This window comes from Chrysochloris asiatica, unplaced genomic scaffold, assembly GCF_000296735.1.
Source record: "Chrysochloris asiatica unplaced genomic scaffold, ChrAsi1.0 scaffold00019, whole genome shotgun sequence".
In the NCBI taxonomy this organism is placed as follows: Eukaryota; Metazoa; Chordata; class Mammalia; order Afrosoricida; family Chrysochloridae; genus Chrysochloris; species Chrysochloris asiatica.
This window is the reverse complement of record NW_006408537.1, coordinates 14,409,247-14,433,083: the sequence shown is the minus strand read 5'-3', so window position 1 is coordinate 14,433,083 and position 23,837 is coordinate 14,409,247.

Below are 23,837 nucleotides of genomic sequence, written 5' to 3'. Positions count from 1 at the left end.
AGATAGATAGATAGATAGATAGATAGATAGATAGATAGATAGATTCACTGATTTTGCTTCTCTAGAAAACCTAGCCTATGACATGTGGTACTGACAGAGTGGGATTCTAGAGAAACAAAATCACAAGGATGTGTTTTCTAAATTGGTTCTTAAATCTTACTAATTTTAGGAATGGGTAGTTTAGACATTGGTTATCAAAAATGGGGAGTTGTAAATATTTACACCCTTGGAAACCCTGTACAGGGTCGCTATGAGTTGGAACCAACGGCAAGGCACATAACCACCACCACTACCATAGGCATGAAACGGCTAGCTTATAAGCTTTTATTGGTGTACTTAGTTTTAGAATGAGGGAACAAGAATCTTCACTGAATAGTTTCCTTCTTTTCCAGATGTGTAAGATGAAAGGGGAATGGAAGATGATGCAGATAGGATTTTACAATTTCAGTCTTTAATAATTGTTAGTAGGATTAACTATGAATGTCAAAACTGTAATTGTAGAAGGTGTATAACTAAAAGGGGGGAGTGGTTATCTTTCATTTCAGGAACAGACAATCCCAGGATCATCATTAAGGAAGAGCGGTGACAGCAGAGACAATAGCAAAGGTGGTGGCATGGGAAAAAAGAGCAGCTATGGACTCTAGGCCAATGGACTGAGTAAGGCTGTGTGCCTAAGGGCAGGATGCTGACTTGCAAAACATGCCCTTCAGATATTTAAATAACTGTTTTAGTGTTATATGTTATATCATGTTATGCACAAGTATGACTTGACCATTTTCTTTATTTAGAGATTATGAATATAGTTTATAGGTTTCAAGTTGACAAGCAGCTGACGAGTTTGAACCACTGACCTTGAAATTCAAACCAACCTTGCAGTCGAGTGTTTATCTTGCAGAGTCATATCAGGACTCCAGTAAGAGTTAATTACAAAGAGTTACTAGATAGTGTGGCATTGTAGGATAAGCACTCTACCTCAAGGTCAGTTTGAATCTCCTGGTCATTGGTTCAAACTCACCAGCTGCTTATTGGAAACCCTATACAGAGTTGTAATGAGTTGGAACAGACTTGACTGCATTTAACAACAGCAACAACAAATCCATTGAAAACACACTCTCACGATTTTTAAAATATGATTATTTTCTGTTTTTAATTTTATAAAAGTAGACTCATATCTTTTGCTTATAAAAATGAACATAAAACAAAAACAAAAAATTAAAATGAAATCTTTAGATATCTGAAGATCAGTTCAAAACCTCACCTTTTCTTGGTGTTTCCTTTTAAATGTCCTATTGTGTTTACTTCCAGTACTACTTAATATATCCTCATTTTACAATGCTGGATTTTTTAACTACTTTAGGAAGCCTTTTTGGCATTATGGGTTAAGCCTTGAGCTGCTAGCCACAAGAGTGGTATTCAACCCATCAGCTGTTTCATAAAGAAAGAAGAGGCTATTTGCTCCTATAAATATTTACAAGCTTGGGAACTTTAATGTGAGTTCTATGCTGCCCTATAAGATCAATATGAGTTGGGATCAGCTGGATGACAGTGGTAGTGGTGGGAACCACGGTTATATGGCTGAAAGTTTTTAGTGATAGTATCTTTCATTTTAACATCTAATATACTTGGGGGAAGATAGAAGGCATTTTGCTGGTAATTGTTGTGGTTGTTAGGTGCTGCCAAGTCAGTTCTGACTCATAGCAACTCTATAAACAACAAAATGAAACACTGCTCAGTCCTGTGTCATCCTTACAATTGTCATGTTTGAGCCCACTGTTGATACCATGATATTGATCCATCTGGTAAATGGTCTGTCTTCCTCATTTTCGTTGACACTCACTTGATGTCTTTCTCCAAGCGTTAGTCCTTCCTGACAATATGTCTGAAGTATCACAGACCAGACTTACAATCTTACCAGACTTACAATCCAACTGTTCTTCCAAATCAGACTGTTTCATTCTTCTGGAAGTCAATGACACAATCAATATTATTCACCAACACGATAGTTCAAATTTATCAGTTCTTCTCTGGCCTTTTTTATTTATTGTCCAACTTTCATATGCATATGAAGCGATAGAAAAAATTATGACTTAGGCCAGGCAAGCCTTAGTCCTCAAAATTACATCTTTGCTCTTTAGCGTTTTAAATAAGTCTTTTATAGCAGATTTGCCCAGTGCAACACATCATTTAATTCCTTTGCTGTTGCTTCCATGAGTTTTAATTGTGGAGCTAAGTAAAACAAAATCTTTCACAACTTCAATATATACTTCATTAATCATGATGTTATTTATTAGTCCAGTTGTGAAGATTGTCATTTTCTTAACACTGAGGTGAAATCCATGTTGAAGGCTATAGTCTTTGATCTTTAAGTTCTCTTTGTATGTAGCAAGCAAAGTTGTATCACCTGCATATCACAGGTTGCTGATGAGTTTTCCTTCAAGCATTATGTCACTTTCTTCCTCATGTACTCCAACTTTTCAGATCATTTGCTCAACATACAGTTTGAATAAGTATGCAAAAAGGATGTAACTCTGATGCACACTTTTCCTGACTTTAAACCATCCAGTATCCCCTTGTTCAGTTCTTGGTCTATGTACAGATAAATGGGGCATTCTTCTTTGATGTTACACCCAAACATGGCAAGTCATGCAGATCATCAAGTGTTATTTGCAATGTGGAATATGAAGCCACATCAATGAAGTCTTCATACTCTGTTAAATTAAAATATTCTTGGATATTTTGGACTTTGAATGGATGTTTTAACCTATGTGTGATTTTGTATTATCATCCGGAAAATATTGTTCCTTAAGCAATTCAGTTATTCCAAATGTAAATAATTTTCATTGTAAAATACTGTTTTTTGGAAACATTTTTCCAAAAATGTAATGTTTGCTTGAAACCTCAACATTTATCACTGGCAACAAATACTATTCACTGTTTATATTTTAAGTGACAGGCTCTTTTCACTTATTTTTGAGAAAATATTTACCTAATACTGAAGATTTTATAAGCATATTTTATATCTATGTTTTAATAATAACTATAACAACTTTATCTGTGTTCTTTATAACTACATGGCAGACACCTCAGTAACAGAAATTTGATCATCATATATTGGATTATGTTGTGTGCCCTTAGTATGAAAAGTTGATCTTTTATGCAGCCATGTAGTGTGACATCAAAACCACCTAACTCAGTTCTTCTGCTTCTAATTATCTGTCCTAGAGACTTTAATATGAACGAATAACCATCAAAATAACCTTATGTTGTTGTTGGTAAGTGCCATAGAGTCATTTCAACTCATAGTGACTCTGTAAATTTTTTCCACTAAACGGCTGGTGAGTTTGAGCCACCAACTTTATGGTTCAAACAAACCTTGTGGTCTAATGCTTTGTCTCATAGCACCGCTACAGGACTCCTTAGAAATAACCTTATAGAAATAGTGAAACATTGGGGAAATGGGAATATGAATTTCTTTAAAGGTGATAAATATGATGGAATTTTATCAACTGAAAGGCATGCTGTAGTTCTAAATTTATCACTATGAATATATTGTAAAACATATGTATTATTGAGAAGGGAAAAAAACAACACTTTGCCAAATAATGACTATAGCAACATACCATTTGTGTGGAATTTTAAAGCTGCTTACATCTAAAACAGCTAATTTACTCCTTAATACACATACTAAATTTTCTCCATGTAATAGTAAATACTCTAGTGAGTTAGGTGTTATTCATACAGTTCTATTTTCCCCTAGGACTCCTGGTGTGGCGCTTGTAAAATCAGCACTGGACTCTGAACCACAAGGTCAGGAGTTCAAACCCACCAGCTGCTCCTTGGAAACCCTACACAGGGTCACTATGAATCAGAAACCAACTCAACCTCACTTAACAACAATTCTTTCCTAGGAATCCTGGTATGGTGCTGTAGAATAAGCACTGGGCTGAAAAACACAAGCTCCATGGGAGAAAGATGAGACTATGCATTAAAGAGTTAATCTCAGAAACGACTCAATGGTTGTTGCTGTTGTTAAATGCCATTGACTAGTTCTGACTCATATATAGGGTTTCTGACCCTGTAGAGAGTTTCCAAGGAGCAGCTGGTAAGCTTGAACCGCCGACCTCTTGGTTCAAATTGATTTTGCAGTCCAGCACATTAGCCTGCAGAGCCACACCAGAACTCAATGGTTGTGGTGGTTGTTGTTTAGTGCAGTCATCAGTTCTGACCCATAGTGACCCTGTATAGGATTTCTAAGGAGCAGCTGGTGAGCTTGAATTGCCGACCTTGCAGTTCAAACTGACTTTGCAGTCCAGTACACTAACCCACAGCACCAAATAACCCTTCCTTCAGTAGTGCATTATAATGGGAAAAGTCTTCAAAGAAAAGGAAGTGATTCGAAACAAAGAATAGAAAGTGACAAAGACCTTTTCCTTTCTCCTTTTGCTAAAAGTCATCTCAATAGGACATTAGCATCACTAACTTGAACATTATTTCGTTTTTGAAAAATAATAAGTTACAAAGTATATAGCATGCTATTATTCATTTTTGCTGTCTGGAAGTCTTGCATTTAAACCAATATTTATTAATGTTTTATTAATAAAAGACTGAAATATAGAGTTTTTAAATCAGTGATACATCAATGTCATTTATTTTAAAAAGTCATCTACTATGATTTTCTAATACACAATATTGTTGTTGTTAGTTGTTGTCATTCAGTTTTTACATATGACGATCCCATGTGTGCTGAGTAGAACTTCTCCATAGAATTTTCAAGGTTGTGACCTGTCAGAAGTAGACCACCAGGCCTGTTTTGAGATCACCTATGGGTTAGTTCTTCCGTAGCATAGTTGTTATGAATCGGGCTGTGAACCTTAAGGTCAGAAGTTCTAAACTACCAGCCGCTTCGCAGGGGAAAGATGAGGCTTTCTACTCCCGTTAAGATTTACAGCCTTGAAAACTCTGTACAGGGTCACTATGGGTCAGAATCAACTCGACGGCATTTAACAACAACACAGTGCGTTGGTTCAAACCACCAATATTTGCTAGCAGTAAAGCATTTAATCATTTGCACTACAAATAATACAGATCTTTAAAATGTAGTCTATTTTTTATTTCTCAGAGATAAGCATTTAAAATTGATTAAGTTATGTTGTTGGTGTTGTCAGGTGCCATCGAGTCAGAACCGACTCATAGCGACCCCATGCACAGCAGAACGAAACAATGTCCGATCCTGGGCCAACCTCACTACCGCTGCCACTTGACGCCATCAATGATGTCACCTGGCTGATCCATCTCGTTGGGGGTCTTCCTCTTTTCCTCTGACCCTCCACCTTACCCAGCATGACATCCTTCTCCAGCGACTGTTCTCTCCGGACAATGTGTCCAAAGTATGAGAGACGAAGCCTAGCCATCCTGGCCTCCAAGGAGCACTCTGGCTGTACTTCTTCCAAAATAGATCTATTGGTTCTTTTGGCAGTCCATGGCACGTTCAGTATTCTCCTCCAACACCACAACTCAAAGGCATCAATTCTTCTACGATCTTCCTTATTCACTGTCCAGCTTTCGCATGCATATGATGTTATTGAAAATACCATGGCTTGGGTCAGGCGCACCTTAGTCCTCAAGCTGACATCTCTGCTCTTCAACACTTTAAAAAGTTCCTGTACAGCAGATTTGCCCAATGCAATACGTCGTCTAATCTCTTGACTGCTGTTTCCGCGAGTGTTGATAGTTGATCCAAGAAGAATGAAGTCCTTGACAACCTCAATCTTTTCTCCATTGATAAGAATGCTGTTTATTGGTCCAGTGGTGAGGATTTTTCTTTGCTTTACATTGAGGTGTAATCCATATGTAAGCCTGTGCTCTTTGATCTTCATCAGTAAATATTTTAAGTCCTCTTCACTTTCAGCAAGCAAGGTTGTATCATCTCCATATCTTAGGTTGTTAATAAGTCTTCCTCCGATCCTGACGCCATGTTTTCCTTCATAGAACCCAGCTTCTTGTATTATTTGCTCAGCATGCATATTGAACAAGAATGGTGAAAGAACACAACCCTGTCGCACATCTTTCCCAATTTTGCATAGTGGTTAAGAATCGGGCTGCGAACCTTAAGGTCAGCAGTTCAAAACTACCAGCCGCTCCGCGGGAGAAAGATGAGGCTTTCTACTCCGGTAAAGATTTACACCCTCGGAAACCCTGTACAGGGTCGCTATGGGTCGGAACTGACTCAACGGCACTTAACAACAACAACAACCTCTTGAAATGGTTGAACATCGATTAATTTATAAATTCCCAAAATAAAATTAGGTAGACATTTAAAAGGAAATTTAGAGAAGTTAGGTAAAATATTATTTTCTCCAAATTAATACTTGTCTTATAGTAACAAATGCATTCCAGAGGATAGGAAAGAACTAATATTATAAAGTTTAATATTTATTCACTATCTGTGCATTTGAGACTGCAAAGGTAGTGCTTTCAACATGAAGTTAGATTTGTCACAGGTGCACGAATTCTGCTTTCAATGCATCTTCCCTGGTATGCCTGCCTTTGGTAGTTGCCAGTTTGTTGTAGCTTTCCTAATAGCTTAAATTGTGTCACGAGTTGCTGATTACCATGATGACAACAATCCTATATGAGAACTGTCTTCAAGGAGTTTTGTTATTCTGCATCAGGGGTGCATTAGCAGGGATGCATTAACAGACCATTATTATCATTTTGTAACTGACAAATAACATTAATAGTTTTATTTCAGAATTCTTCATTTAAAAGACTTGCAGCCCAGCCGTACTGGGTTGACAACACTATGGTTTCAAACATATTTGCATTATTTCATTTTCATTACATATTATTTTTTCACTTCTCCCACTTTTTCTTTTCTACTACTTTATATGCAATTATATGGCTTTAATTATATATATATTTCATCTGCTTCAAAGCTTCTGGAACTAGTCTTTTTAATTTTTTTTTTTCAAATATATTGCCTAATTTATAACTTTGACACTTATTTTATATTGAAGGCCTAGTAAATTTAGAAAGACGGCTTGTCCACCATATCAAGAATTTTCACTATTTAAGATTTAAAATTAAGTCTATGCTATAACTTCTGCTTCAGGAAGTCGTGCAATGAAAAATCTTGTAGATGTATCTTAATCTAATTCTACATAAGGAAAACTGTAGCAATGATAAACAACATGCTTGAAAAATATCTGTATCTTTTCAGACTCCTAGGCTTTCTACCATATATCAAAGGTATTTTTTTTTCTTTTCTTATCCTGGGTTTTTTATGTGTGTATATCTTCAAAATTAGAGGTAAGAGAATGGATGTATTTGGAAATATAGCCCACTTTATTTTTGAACTCTCAAAATTTTAATTTGATATTCTTATCACTCTTAATAATTAATAATGTTTGGAAAATATACAGTTATTTTATCTCCAAATTGCAGAAATTATCTTATCATATCTACTTCCCAAAATAGAAAAATTGATTGGTTCTCTAGCATCCATCTCCACATATGTATCAGTATGTTTTACTATTGAGACATGCTTGTTGCTGTGATGCTAGAAGTTATACCACTGGTGCTTCATATACCAGCGGGGTGGAGAACAGGTTTCAACAGAGCTTTCAGACTCAGAATATAGACCAGGAGGAAGGAATAGGTGGTCCACTTATGAGGGATTAGACCCTGAAAATCTTATATGAACAGCAGCAGTACATTGCCTAATATAGTGTAAGATGAGCCTCTCAGGTTAAAAGACACTCAAAATATGAATAAGGAAGAGCTGACTCCTCAAATTAGAGTGGACCTTAATGACATAGATGGAGTAAAACTTTTGGGACCTTCATTGGCTAATGGATTGCGATGCAAAATGAGAAGAAACAGCTGCAAATATACATTAATTATTATAACATGGAATGTATGAAGTACGAATTTAGGAAAATTGGAACTATACAGGCTCACTCACCTCATTTCAGGGGTGACATATAACCAAGAACCAATGAAAGAAGTAGTACAAGGTTCTCTGAAAACATTAGGGAAAAACAAGACTCTAGGAACTGATAGAATACCAACTGAAATGTTTCAGTCAACCGACACAAACTGGAGGCACTCACTCATCTATGCCAAGAAATTTGGAAGACCTGGTTTACTGATTGGAAGAGGACAATATATTTGTGCCCATTCCAAAGAATGGTAACCCAAGGGAATGTGCAAATCATCAAACAATAGCATTAATATCACTTGTAAGTAAAATCTGTTGAAGATAATTAAAAAAAAACAGTTGCAACAATGCAGCAACAGTAAGCTGCCATAAGTTGAAGCTGGATTCAGAAGAGGATGTGGAATTAAGGACGTCATTAATTATATCACATGGATCTTGGCTGAAAGCAGAAGATACCAGAAAGATGTTTACTTGTGATTTATAGACAAATGCATTCAACTGGATCACAATAAACTGAATAAAATTGAGAAGAATGAGAATTCCTGAATACCTAATTCTCAGGAGGAACCTGCATGCAGATCAAGAGGCAGTCAGCAGAACAGAACAAAAGGATACATAATGATATAAAAATCAAGGGTTTAAGTGCACTTGAAAAAGTCATGATATTTTCAATAGTCTCATATGCATGTGAAAACTGGACACTGATGTATTTGAATTATTGTGTTGGCAAAGAATATTGCTAGTCCCGTGGGCTGCCAAGAGAACAAACAAATTCATCCTAGAAAAAGAACAGCTAGAATACTCCTTTGAAATAAGGATGGTGAGAATTTGTCTCACATACTTTGAACATGTTATCAACAGGGACTAATATTGGAATAGAACATCATGCTTGGTAAAGTAGAGGGTCAGCAAAAAAGATGAATGTTTCCAATGAGATGGATTGACACAGTAATTGCAACAATGGGGCCCAGACACAACAATAACTGTGAAGATGGCATGAACCTGGGTAGTGCTGTTTTCTGTTGTGACCCTGTGATCACTAGGAACTGATATTGACTCGGTAGCTAACAGCAGCAACAACAGCATACATAATGGACTTAATCACATTATTTGGCACTTTTATAATTTAAATATGGAAAAATAGATTTAATATGCATCGATAGAGCTTGTTGTTGTTAGGTGTCATCGAGCTGGTTCCGACACATAGCGACTCATAACATGAAACAGAGTCTCATCCTGGGCCAACCTCACAACCGTTGCTATGCCTGAGCCCATCACTGCCGTCACTGTGCCAATCCATTTCATTGGGGGTCTTCCTCTTTTTCTCTGACCATCCAGTTTACCCAACATGATATCCTTCTCCAGTGACTGGCCCCTCCTGATAATGTGTCCAAAGTATGAAAGACAAAGATTGGCCATCCTGGCTTCCAAGTAGCACTCTGGCTATATTTCTTCCAACACAGATTTGTTTGTTAAACTGACAGGTGAGTTGGTAGTGGTAGAGCTTGTCTGTAAGTATATATGGGTAGAAATGATAGATACAAGTAAGTGTGCCCAAACATACCTTAGACTAAGGCTGTTGATGTTATTAGGTGCTGGCAAGTCAGTTCTGCCACATAATGATCCTGTATAGGGTTTCTAAGGAGTGGCTGGTATGTTTGCACCACTGATCTTGTGGTGAGCAGTCCAGTGCTTAGTCTACAACACCACACAAGGCTTTGTTGTTTTTCTTAGGTACTCTAGAGTCAATGCTGATTCATAACAATGTTACATACAACAAAACAGTGCAGTCTTATGCTTCCTCACAATCATTGTTATGCTTGAAACCATTGCTGCAGCCACTGTGCCAACCATCTCACTGGAGGATCTTCCCCTTTCTCTGACCCTCCACTTAACCAAGCACAATGTCCTTTTCCAGGGACTGGTCCCTCCTGATAATACATCTGAGGTATACGAAGCGAACTTTCGCCATTCTGGCTTCTAAGGAATATTGTGACTGTACTTCTTCTAACACAGATTTGATTGTTCTTCTGACAGTCCTTGATACTTTTAATATTCTTCTATGTATTACTTCCTTGATATTATTTGTATTCTTATTATAAAACTCATATTTAGTTGAGTAGGAAGATAGAATAATGACTCTAAAACCACACTTTGAATGATGATGGTACCACTTATTATCCATGTGACTTAGCTTCTCCATCTATAAAATGGTAATGATAATAATAATACTGCTACAGAGCACTGCTGTCAGAATTAAGTGAAAATGTATTTGTTTAAAATCCTTGTATCGATACCCAAAATAGAATACGACCTTTATTTGTAATTACTAGCTATCATTGTCTTTGCTATTGTCATTGTTTACCTTTTATTCCTCCTCATAAAATTATCACAATCCCTTTCCTGAGATTTTGTTCAATGAACATAAAATTTTGGGAGCCTGGTATAACAGAGAAGAGAAAAACACTAAGAAATAAAAAAAAAAAAAAAAAAAAGATGCATATTAGTCATTCCTCTTAGAATATTAGCAATCTCTTGACCACTGCATTCCAGGTACTTCTCTAATGTCTGTTGTTAACCCAATCTCCGACCTCATTTCATTTTGGATGCCTGCCTGCAATCTAACTTTATCTCATTATTTCTGGGACCCTTATCCCCTCATTCCCTAGAAAAGCAATTTACTTCTTCCTTGTCATATTAAGAAAAACAATTAACTTTTCTTTTGTAGTCTTATTTTATTTTATTTTATTGCTGGACCATGCCCTGAGGTCTATCATTTCACAATAAAGTATTCTGCCATAGTCCACAAACTAAAGGTACTTTTTTTGCCTCAAAGTAATTTAAAATATATTTTTGTGATTACACAGATTTGATCATGAAATATGGCTAATATGTTGAAGCTCCAAAAATATTACCCTGCTGTGTTTCACAGACGGACACTGGTTTTGTGAGAGTGGCTCTAAGCTAGGTTGCTGTAGATCTGTGTCACAGAAGTTAGCAGTCAGTAAGCTCTGAGGTGGAGTCCTGGTGTGGCACTGTGGGTTAAGGCGCCAGACTGCAAAGCCATTTGAACTGCAAGATTGGTAGTTCAAGTTACCAGCTGCTCCTCAGAAACCCTCTAGAGGGTCACTATGGGTCATAATCGACTCGACAGCACTTAACAACAACAACAAGCTCTGATATGACTGCAGTAAACCTTCCAGAACCTTTATTTCACAACTTAAAATGAAGAGAAAGAGCTGCAAACATCCTTTAATTATAGAAACATGGAATATGCAAAGTATGAACCTAGGAAAATTGAAAGTTGTTCAAAATGAAATGGAACACATAAACATCAAAATCCTAGGAATTAGTGAGCTGAAATGGACTAATATTGACCACTTTGATTTTGACAATCATATAGTTTACTATGCCAGGAATGAAAATTTTTCATCATTAAACAGAACATTTCAAGATTTATCTTGAAATACATTGTCTCTGATAGGATAATATCCATACACCTATAAGGAAGACCAATTAATACTACTATTATTCATATTTTGGTACCAACCATTAAAGCCACTGATGATGAAATTGAAGAAATCTATGAACTTCTTCAGTCTGAAATTGATCAAACAATCAAGATGTATCGATAATTACTGGCATTTGGAATGCAAAGGTTGAAATCAAAGAGGAAGGTTCAGTACTTGAAAAATATGGCCTTGGTGATAAAAAATGACCCTGAAGCTCGCATGAGAGAATTTTACAAGTCTAATGAACTCATCTTTGCAAATTCCTTTTTTAAACAACATAAAAGACTACTATTCACGTGGACCTCAACAGATGGAACACAGAAAATAAATTCACTACATCTGTATAAAGAGACTATGGAAAAGTTCCATATCATCATTCAAAACCAAGCCAAGGTCATATTGTGAAGCAGACCACTAATTATTCATATGCAAGTTCAGGCTGAAGCAGGAGAAAATTAAAATGAATCCACGAGAGTCAATTTACGACCTTAAATATATGCCACCTGTATTTAGAGACATTCTGAAAACCAGATTTGATGCATTAGACACTAATGAAGACCAGAAGACTTGCGGGATAACATCAAGAACATCATACAAGAAGAAAGCAAAAGAAGATTAAGAAGAAATAAAAGACCAAAATGGATGTAAGAATAGACCCTTAAACTTGCTCACCAACATAGAGATGCTAAAACAAATAAAAGAAATGAGGAGGTAAAAGAGCTGAATAGAAAATTTCGAAGGGCAGCTGGAGAAGACAAAGTCAAACATTGCAATGAAATGTACAAAGACCTGGAGTTATAAAACTAAAGGGGAATAATATGCTCAGCACTTCTCAAGCTGAAATAAATGAGAAAAAATTCAAGCTTTGACTTTTAATATTGAACAATGCAGAAAATATCCAATGAAGATGGAAGGAATACACAGAGTCACTGTACCAACAGGAAATGTCTAATGTTCAGTCATTTTAAGAGGTAGCGTATAATAACAGTCCACTGGTACTAAAACAAGTTCAAGATGCACTGAAGACATTGGCAAAGAACAAGTCTCCAGGAATTAATGGCACACAAATTGAAATCTTCCAACAAACTGATGCAGCACTAGAAGCTCAATCATCTATTCCAAGAAATTTGGAAGACAGCTACCTGGCCAACTGATTGGAAGAGATCTATATTTGTGCTCATTCCAAAGAGAGGTGACCCAATGAAATGCAGAAATCATCAAACAAGCTTGTGATGAAGATAATTCAAAAACAGCTGCATCAGTACATTGACAGGGAATTGCCAGAACCTCAAGCCAGATTAAGAAGAGGATGCGACATGGTTTGCACCTCAATCTAAATAAGACAAAAATCCTCACAATGGGACCAGTAAATAGCATTATAATTAAATAGAGAAAAGATTGAAGTTGTGAAAAACTTCATCTTCCTTGGATGCACTATCAACACTCATGGAATTAGCAGCCAAGAAATCAAACAATATATTACATTAAGAAAATCTACACAAAACCTCTTTACAGTGCTCAAGAGCAACAAGTAAGTTTGAGGACTAAGGTGGGTCTGACATACAACATACTATTTTCATACCTAATATGAATATTAAAATGGGAAAATGAATAAGGAAGACTATAGCGTAGTGGTTACGAATCGGGCTGCGAACCTCAGGGTCAGCAGTTCGAAACTACTAGTTGTTCTGCAGGAGAAAGATGAGGCGTTCTGCTCCCGTAAAGATTTATAGCCTCGGAAACCCTGTACAGGGTCGCTATGAGTCGGAACCGACTCCACGGCACATAACATAGAATAATTGATGTATTTTAGTTATGGTATTAAAGAAGAATATTAAAATACCATAGACTACCACAAGAACAAACAAATCTGTGTTGGAAGGACTAGTCAGAAATGTTCTTAGAAGCCAGAATGGTGACACTTTGTGTCTCATACTTCGAACATATTATCTTTGGAGAATGACATCATACTTATTAAAGCAGAGGGACAGCAAAAAAAGAAGTCCCCCAAAGAAATAGATTGACACAATGGTAATGCAATGGAATCAAGTGTACCAGTTGTGAGTCGAGGGGAGGATGGACAGTGTATCATTCTGCTGTGCATAGGGCAGCTATGAGTCAATACCGACTCAAAGGCATCTCACAACAACAATCTCTGCTATTTATTACGATTACCTTAGTAAAGTTATTTACTTTCTTTTAATTCAGTTTCCTTAACTTAAATGGGGATAATCATATTGGTATCATAGGGATGAATAAAATTGCATACTAGCAAAGTGTTTCTGCAATGCTTGGACACCTGAAATGTTTTGTGTTTTGGTAGCTATTCTACTTAACCTTCTTCACACATGTTTTACTGATCACATTCTCAGTAAAGGAAGTAAAAGGACATCTAAGAAAAAAATTTATATGAAAAATTTCAAAACTTTATCTTCATTTTTTTAAGTGTCCTTTTTTTCCAGTAAAAAAAATATAAATGTAAATAATTAGGAGGAAATCCTGGTGACTCTGTAAGATAAGTACTGGACTTAAGCACCACAAGGTTAGTTGTTTGGGCTCACCAACTGCTCCATGGGAGGAAAGATGAGCATTTTGGTACCCTCAAACCTTTGGAAACTCTATACAGGGTCGCTATATGGGTTGGCACAGACTCGACAGCACTTAACAACAAAAATCAATAAGAAGTAAATGCAAAGGCATTTAAGGTCAACATTCATTTATGAAATCCATATATTTTATTATAATAGATATTGAATGTATTTCTATTCCAATTTGACTTTTTTTATTGCATATACTTTGTTTTAAAATTAAATTGTATTTTCACTCCCTTACCTTTTAGACACTTCACAGTATTCTATTTCTGTCCTATTCGAGTCTTTGTTGCAGTGTGTGCTTTCCTTGAACATGGACAGATATCAATATGTATATTTTAAGGCTATTTGAATACTTGGGAAAGGAATATTCAGGAAAAGGAAAACTAATTTTTAGTTTTGCAAAAAGATGGAGATTAGTCATACAAATATGATACTTAGCAGAATTTGGAATGAATCTTTCCCAAATGTTATCATTTAAGGCTATAGAAACACATTGTTATTGTTGTTAAGTGCAGTAGAGTAAGTTCTGGCTTATAGCAACCCTGTGTAGAGTTTCTAAAGAATAACTGGTGAGCGTGAATTACCAACCTTGTGGTTCAATTCAACCTTGCAGTCCAGTGCTTTATCTCATAGTGCCACACAGTAATTCATAGCATCCATATTGTGAAAACATAGAAGGATTATTTATTTTGGAATTAAATCATTCATAATATTGCTTCTGATTAATAATAACTTTACTAAAACTATCTCATATGTTCAAAACTGTGGTGAGATTATTACACCGATCATATATCTCTGACTCCTAAGCTGTATTATTCTTCAAACATATTTTATTTTATTTTCAATCTCAACTTTTAGTTCAGTTGTTCTTGTTTTTGTTGTTACATGCCATCGAGTAGGTTCCGATCCATGCTGACGCTGTATGGGATTTCCAAGGAGCGGTTAGTGAGCTTGAACCACCAACCTTGCAATTCAGACTGACTCTAAGTCCAGCACATTAACTCACAGCACTCACAGGACTCCTTTAGTGAGATTAGTAGTTGGCCATCTTCCAAAACCTTGTCCTTGCTTTTAGAATCAAGTTAAATTTTCTACTAGTTTTTCAACAGAAACTCATCTCTCTCCTCCATAATATAGAATTCCTTCCAAGAAGTAGTTGTCTAGCTATATTCAAACTTGTCCAGTCCCTTTTTATCTGCTTGCATCTATGTACAACCATGGGACTAGTCTCCAATACTGAAAAAAGTGAGCGATTTGTGGCCTATGAATTTTGGGAAGTGCATTTGCCACATTAACTGGATGAGAATGACTTAAAGCCACGATGATTGACTCACAAGCTGTAAAGAGCACGTCTGTCCCTGAGTAAACAGACAAGGAAAAATGACTGCTGACCTGCATCATCTGCCGTGCTAAATGTGGGGAAAATAATCTCTCCTCTATTATACTAGTGAAATTTGATAAGATATTTGTTAATAACAACTAACATAACCCTAAGTACAGCAGACATTAATATTAATATTGAGGGCTACAAACTATAAATATATATACATATATATACAGCACTTAACAACAAAAATCAATAAGAAGTAAATGCAAAGGCATTTAAGGTCAACATTCATTTATGAAATCCATATATTTTATTATAATAGATATTGAATGTATTTCTATTCCAATTTGACTTTTATATACATACTTAAATATATGTATGTATATAAAATTATCTAGGCAAACAGGTGGTGGGTTTTAAAGAAATAAATATTTTAGTAGATATATAATTAGCTAGGCAAACAGGTGGTGGGTTTAAGAAATAAATATTTTAGTCTGGAATTATGGAGACTGATAGAGTGTAGTGGCAAAACATTATTGAAGTTCTCACCTAAATCAATTTGGATGGCAGATCATCTCTATAGTTTCTTCTAGCTCTGGGAAAGAGATTGGAAAGAACCAAAGAAATATGCCTATTGGGTAAGTTGTCACAATAAATATGTGATTCAGGAAATAATTCACAGGCTTGGAAATAAATATGGAAGGGTATGCAGAAATAACAAACTAAAAAATACAAAAATTACGAACTAAGACGATATAATGCCTAGAGCAATACAGATCCATTAAGACATCGCAGTTAAACATGAGAACTCAGCCATGCAGCAAAGATCAATATGAAAGAGTTTCATATCCTCTAAGCTTATTGTTCAGATGGCTTCCAGGTAGTTGCCATTAAATTGAGAAACAGAGTTATAAGAGGAGAATAAAAACAAAGAGATAAATCTTCCTTGAAAATTATGCCACTGAGAGAATCTTGCATGTGGTTGCTAACATGGACCAGACTAAAAGCAAATCAATGAAGTCATGTTCAATTTTGATGGAAATATATTGCCAATAAAACTGCAAGTATGGATCCAAAAACCTATGACTATAAAACATCTATTGGACCTCAAAATGTGTACCAGTATGAAGTAGAAGTGAGAGCTCTGCCTTTCCCAGAGAGCATATACTCCCCAAAGCTCATCTTTTCCAGGTATGACTAGAGAAATAATTAATCTAATCAGAGACCACTATGACAGAGGTATAACCAGCTGCCTTTCTATGCATCTTTTACTTCTCCCTTTTCTAGATGGGCATTTTTGTGTAACTATCCTGCCCATGCTCTGCTCATCTATTTTGAAAGGTTGTCTTTTAATTTGTAGCTTTCTTAATTGTGAGGACCCGTAATCAGATCTGATGGATTGAGCATCACCCAGAGGCCTCTAAATTTTATCTGGATGAGTAGTTGGATGAGATTTTGGGAAGGGAATGAGTGTGACCTACATGAGAGAAAAATAAATGCATGGATATTTAGTGGTTAGGGGGCAAACTAAGAGGCACAGCTTGCTGTCCACCAAAACATTATGATGAGTGAAATTAGTCAATGACAAATGGACAGATATATGAGATCATTACCCTAAAGAGTCATGAAAAGATTTACAGAAGCACACTACCTCATCTGTGTCACATGGAGCAGCTAGTGGGTTCCAAGCATCCACTTTTCAGTTAAAAGGACAATGCTTAACCCATGGTGCCACCAGGGCTCCTAATTACAGGACAGACACATATGAACTTAGCTGAAAGGAAGATAATATACAATAAAGGGGAAATCAGCAAAAAAATGATCAAGGCAAAGGTAGACATTGGGAGGAACACAGAGGTAAAGGCAGCAAATGTAATACTATTAAATACACAGTCCTGCAAAACCAGTCATAGCAATAATCTATGAATGGATACATAAATTGACATACATGTCAAACAGAAGTAGAAAGACAAATGATACTGTACCCACTAATATACAAAGGAGCTTCAAAACATTTTGTGGAAAATTTTGTGGAAAATTCCATTATCTTTTAATTCCATTTTTCAATAAAGTTTTTGAAGTGTTCTCATATATAGACTTGACAGAGATATTTCTGTATGTGCATTTATATGAGGGGACTTCAAAAATTTGTGGAAAAATTCCATTACCTTTCATTTCCATTTTTTATGACCCTTAGTCATCCTTCAAGCCTTGAACTGAATTTACTCCAGTGGCTTAAATTTTAGTTAAACTATAGATAGCAACAGCATAGATAAGCCTCAAAGTTAACAGTAGCAACAGAAAGATACTTAACCTTAGAACAATTAATCATACAAGATCAAAAGGGCAGTGTTTGCCCAGGGATAAAGTTCAGAAAGCAAGAAGGAACTATTAGTTTTTCATCTTACAAAGTAAAAACTCGTGAAGAAAATCAAATGCTCAAGGAAACAATTAGTCCAAGGGACCAACAAACCAGTCTTTACTACCCTGAGACCAGGAGAACCAGATGGTGCCTGGTTACCACTGCTGAATACTGTGATCGGCATCACAGAAGGTCCTGGACAGACTGGGAGACAGATGTAGAAAAAAATCAAAATCATTGAAAAAAAAAAAAGGTACTTACTGGTTTGAGAGAAACTGATGGAACTCCTGAAACTATTTCCTTTAGTCACCCTTCAAACCTTGAACTAACTTTCCCCAGTAGCTCAAATTTCAGGCAAATTAGAGATAAGAACAACACAGATGCACCAGAAAGGTACTTAAATCCTTAGAACAAGATCAAACAGGCAGCATTTGCCTAGGTATAAAATGGAGCTCTGGTAGCGTAGTGGTTACGAATCGGGCTGAGAACAGGAAGGTCAGCAGTTCGAAACTACCAGCTGTTGGGAGAAAGATGAGGCTTTCTGCACCCGTAAAGATTTACAGCCTCGGAAACCCTGTACAGGGTCGCTATGAATCGGTACCAACTCCACGGCACATTAAAACAACAACAAAGTTCAGAAGGCAGGAAAGGATAGGACTGAAGGACAAATGGAAACAGTAACCACAGGGAGGAAGTCGTAAGAGTGTTGTTATATCATGGGGGTTGCAAACAATGTCATGAAACAAATGTGCATGAATTGTTGAATAAACCAATTTGCTCTGTTGACTTTCCATTTTGAAAGTATAGAATATGAATTCTTATGGCAGTAAACATCCTAAAAGATATTTCCATCAGCAAATTTATATTAGAGAATGTGTAATTTAGGGCAGTAATGTGAATAAAATACTTTTGGGGAAATTAAATATAAAAATATCAAGTAAAACCATAGATGTTAATAAAGACGCCCTAGGAAAGTATGCACAGTGAGAAAAGCAATGGACCCAGGGCAAGATCCTAAATATCATCAGTTTCTTTCCTTTTAAGTTTTTAAATAGGTTAGCGAGACTATGTTTGTTGTTCTTGCTAAGTACTGTCAAGTTGGTTCTGACCTATAGCAACCCTGTATAGGGAGGGTTTCCAAGCAGATGGTGGGCTTCAACCACCAACGTTGCAGTTTAAACTGCCAACTTTGCAGTTCAAACTGCCCTTGCAGTCCAGCGCATTAGCCCACAGCACCACATCAGGACTCCATTGCAGATTATTAATAGTAAACATAAATTCAGCACCATTGTATTAATTGAACCATTTCAACCTCTTATTAGGGGTATGTATTAAATCCATATTGCCTCCAATTGGCTATAGTGCATTACTTCGCAGTTTAAGTTAGCAAAGTAATAAAGGCAGGACATCTGAGAGGCTGCAGGAAACTCATTGTGAGTCATGAATTAGAAAGGAACCTCACATTTTCAGGGGGTCCACTATATGCAAGTACTGTGATGAATACATTATTTCACCTTAAAACAATGTCTGAGAAATATCCCCCTTTTTTTTTTTTTTGCTCACTTGTGTCTTTTATAGATGAGAAAAGTGAGGCAAGAGATGCTTAGAAACATGCCCCAAAGCATACTGGTATTAGGAGGTAGAATCAGGATTTCATTTTACCTTTTAAACTCTTCCTTAACGTTGTGGGTTGGAGTCCTGGTATAGCGCTGTGGGTTAATACGTCAGACTTCAAAGCCATTTCAACTGCACGGTCAGTGGTTCAAGCTCACCAGCTGCACCTTGGAAACCCTATACAGGGTCTCTATGTGCTGGAACCGACTCAGTGGAACTTAACAACAATAACAACGCTGTGGTTTAATGTGCTGGACTGCAAAGTCGTTTGAATATCAAGGTTGGTGGTTCTAGCTCACCAGTCACTCCTTAGAAACCCTATACAAGGTCACTATGGGTCAGAACTGACTCAACAGCATTTAACAACAACAACAAAAGATTTTAGCCCGCTGTTGCAACTACTGTGTCAGTCCATCTCAGACAGGGTCTTTCTCTTTATCACTGACCCTCTACTTAGCAAGCATTATGTCCTTTTGTCCAAAGTACATGAGAAGATGTCTTGCCATTCTCACTTCTAAGGAGGATTCTGGCTGTACTTATTTCAGGACAGATTTGTTAATTCTTCTGACATTCCATGGTAAATTCAACATTCTTCACCAATGCCATAATTCAAATGTGTCAATGCTCCAGTTTTCCTTACTCTATGTCTAGCTTTCACATGCACCATATCTTCAGTCAGGTGTACTCTAGTTCTCAAAATGACATCTTTTCTCCTTAACCCTTTAAAGAAGTCTTTTGCAATAGATATGCCTAATGCTATCTGTCATTTGACTTTTTGATTGCTGTTTCCATAAGTGTTGATGATGGATTCAAGTAAAATGAAATCCTTGATGTCAAACTTATCTCTATTAATCTTGATATTGTTTACTGGTCCAGTTGTGAAGATTTTTATTTTCTTTACATTAAGGTGAAATCTATAGCTTTATTTTATCTGTGACTGCTTCAAGTCACCATCACTTTTAGCAAGTAAATATTTGTCATCTGCATATTGCAGGTTGTTTATGAGCCTTCCTCCAATTCTGATGCTGCATTCTTTACACAGTGTAACTTCTTCAATTATTTGCTCAATTTGCAGATTGAGTAAGTATGGTGAAAGGATACAACCTCGCTGCATACCTTGTCTAATTTTAAACCACTTTGTATGCCCTTCCTCTGTTTGAAAAATTGCTTTCTGCTGTAGGCACATGTTCTTCATGAAAATAACTGTTGTGCAGTTTTTGTTCTTCTCATAGTTTTTTATGACCCACACAGCCTTTGCATGGTCAATGAAATGCAAGTAAACTTTCAGTCAAAATCTATCGGACATCAGCATTGATAATTGTCATTTCACATACTCCTTTGAGTCCAGGTTGAATTTCTGTCATCTCTTTTACAGGTACTACTGCCATTTTTTAATCATCTTCAACAAAATTTTACTAGCATTTGATATTAATGATACTTTTTTGATAATTTCTACCTTGTTTGGGATCACCTTTTTTGGAATAGATACAACTATGGATCTCTTCCAATTAATTGGTCAATTAGCTGTATTCCAAAATCTCTTGGCATAGAAGAGTGAGGTCCTCCAGCACTGCAACGATTCGTTGAAACATTACACTTAGTATTTCATTAATTCTTGCAGCTTTGTTTTACACTAATACCTTCAGTGGAGCTTGGACTTCTTCCACAAATATCATTGGTTCCTGATCACACCTCTTGATATAATTACACATTAACCAAGTATTTTTTGTATAATGCTCTGTATATACCTTCTTTTTTTTTTTTTTTTTTTGATGCTTCCTGCATCATTCAGTATTTTACCCAAAGAATCCTTCAATACTGCAGTTCAAGGCTTTAATTTTTTTCTTCAGATCTTTCAGCTTGAGAAATGCTGACCCTGCTCTTCCCGGTTGGAATCTAGGTCCAGGTCTTTGCACATTCATTGTAATACTTGACTTTGTCTTCTTAAACTGCCTTTTGATGTCTTCTGTTTAGCTCTTCTACTTCATTATTTCCTCTACTCATGTTAGCTTCTCTACAGTCAAGAGCAAGTTTCAAAGTCTGCTTCTAGTATGCTCTTCTCTTTCTGTCCTGTATGTTTAATGTCCTATAGGTTAGCTATGATTTGGAATCAACTTGATGACAACGAATTTGGTTTTTGAGGGTTTGCTTTCTTCTTGTATGATGTTCTTGATGCCATACCACTGTCTATCTGGACTTTGGTCATTAGCATCAATTCTATTCTTGTGATAGGCTCTAAATTCAAGTGGGATATACAAAAGGTCAGGACTCTCAATGTGTCATTATAGGATAAGCACTGGACTATTAACCAAAAAGTCAGCAGTTCAAATCCTAGAAAACTCTATACAGGGCTGCTATGAATTGGAACTAACTCAACAGCAGCACTTAACAACAATAAAAATATTCAAGGTCATAATCTGTAAGAATTCTGGTGATCTCTAGAGCTGTTTCTATGACCAAGGCCATATTTTTTGATGGATACTTTATCTTTGTTTCCAACTTTCACGTTCAAGTCACCAGGAGTTATCAGCACTTCTTGATTGCATGTTTGATCAATTTCAAAGTGAAGAAGTTGCTAGAAATCTGCAGTTTCTTCATCTTTGGCTTTGGTGGTTGAAGCATAAATATGAATAATAGTCATACTAACTGGTTTTCTTTACAGGTGTATGAATATTAACATATCAATAACAGCATTGTACTGCAGGATAGATCTTGACATGGTCATTTTGACTATGAATATGATGCCTTTCCTCTTCAATTTATTATTCCCAGCATAGTAAAGGATATGATTTTCCAATTCAAAATAGCCAATATCAGTCCATTTCAGCTCACTAAAGCCTAGGACTCCTGGTTTGGCATGGTACGAACAACACTGGACTGCGAATGACAGGGTCAGCAGTTCAAACCTACCAGTTGCTCCTCAGAAACCCTATACAGGGTCCTTATGGGTCGGTACAGACTCAACAACATTTAACAACAACAAAGCCTAGGCTATTGATCTTTTTATGCATTGTATTTTATTTTGGGGAACTTCCAATATTCCTGATGGCCTGCTGTGGCACTGTAGAAAAAGCAATTAATAACCAAATGGTTGGCAGTTCAAACCCACCAGCTGCTCCTTGGAAACCCTGTACAGGGTTGCTATGAATCAAACTCAACTCTACAGCACATAACAACACAATTTTATTAGATTCATACTTGTGTATTCTAAGTTTTCATTATTGATGGATGTTAGAAGTTGTTTCTTTTCATTTTGAGTCATGCCACATCTCCAAATGAAAGTCTCATATGCTTTGCTCCATTCATGTCATTAAGAACAACTCTGCTTTGAGGAAAGGAGCTCTGGTAACATAGTGGGTTACAAACTGGGCCTCTAGCCACAAATTCAGCAGCTGGAATCTACCAGTTGCTCCACAGAAGCAACTGCTCCTGTAAAGATTCATAACCTCAGAAAATCTATATATGGTTGCTATGAGTCAGAACCAACTCATGCACACAACCACCACCTCCTTTGAGGACGAAATTCTTCCCCAGGCATGCTTTGAGTGTGTTCAAACCTAAAGAGCTCATCAACTGCTACTATATCAGACAATGTTCTGCTGCTATTCAAAAGTTTTTCTAATCACTAATTGTTCAGTAGTCCAACTCTTCTTCCTAATCTGTCTTAGTCTGGTTATCTCTGATGAAACCTGTCCACCATGGGTATCCCTGATGGTATTTGAAATACTAGTTGCATAGCTACTAATATTACAGCAAAATGCAAACTACAACAGTATGGCAAATTAACAGATGAGCGGTAAACTAATATCTTAGTTCAGAATTATTCCTAAATCCTCCAAGTAATGTGTTTGCCTAATTGGACTGCTAACAACAAGGTTGGTGATTCAAGCCCACCAGCCACTCCTTGGAAACTCTACACAGGGTCACTGAGTGGGAACTGATCGACAACACTTAACAACAACAACTGGCCTTCTGAATCTCTTCTTCTCTTATATTATTGTGATAGTGAGGCAATCCATCAATTAAATGCCACACCTTATATGTATAATAACTAATAAGAAAATCTAAATCATTCATATGGTGCCATAGAAAGTTTCCACATGTCACCCTATCTAAACAGAATTCAAATTTTAATGCTTTTGTTTTGGGGGAGGAGAACATTGGAAGAAGCTTCTATTTACCTTGAAAATATCTACTTAACTTCTCTTAGTGCTTTAACAGTAAAAGATAGTTGAACCAAAACTTTCAGATAGGTATAAAAAATTCTGTCAGTCCTGACTTTATTAGCTCACGATGTTTTATGAATCTTTCCTATACTTAAGAATGCCATCCATCAAAAGAAGTACATGAACACAGGCATTAATACTTAATGGTAATGGAAACTGTTTTTCTTTTTTAAACTAAAAGTGACTCTCTCAAAATGGTTTTAGGCCCCAAATAAACATAATAATATCATGATTTGAACTATAATTGAATTCATAGAGTTTGT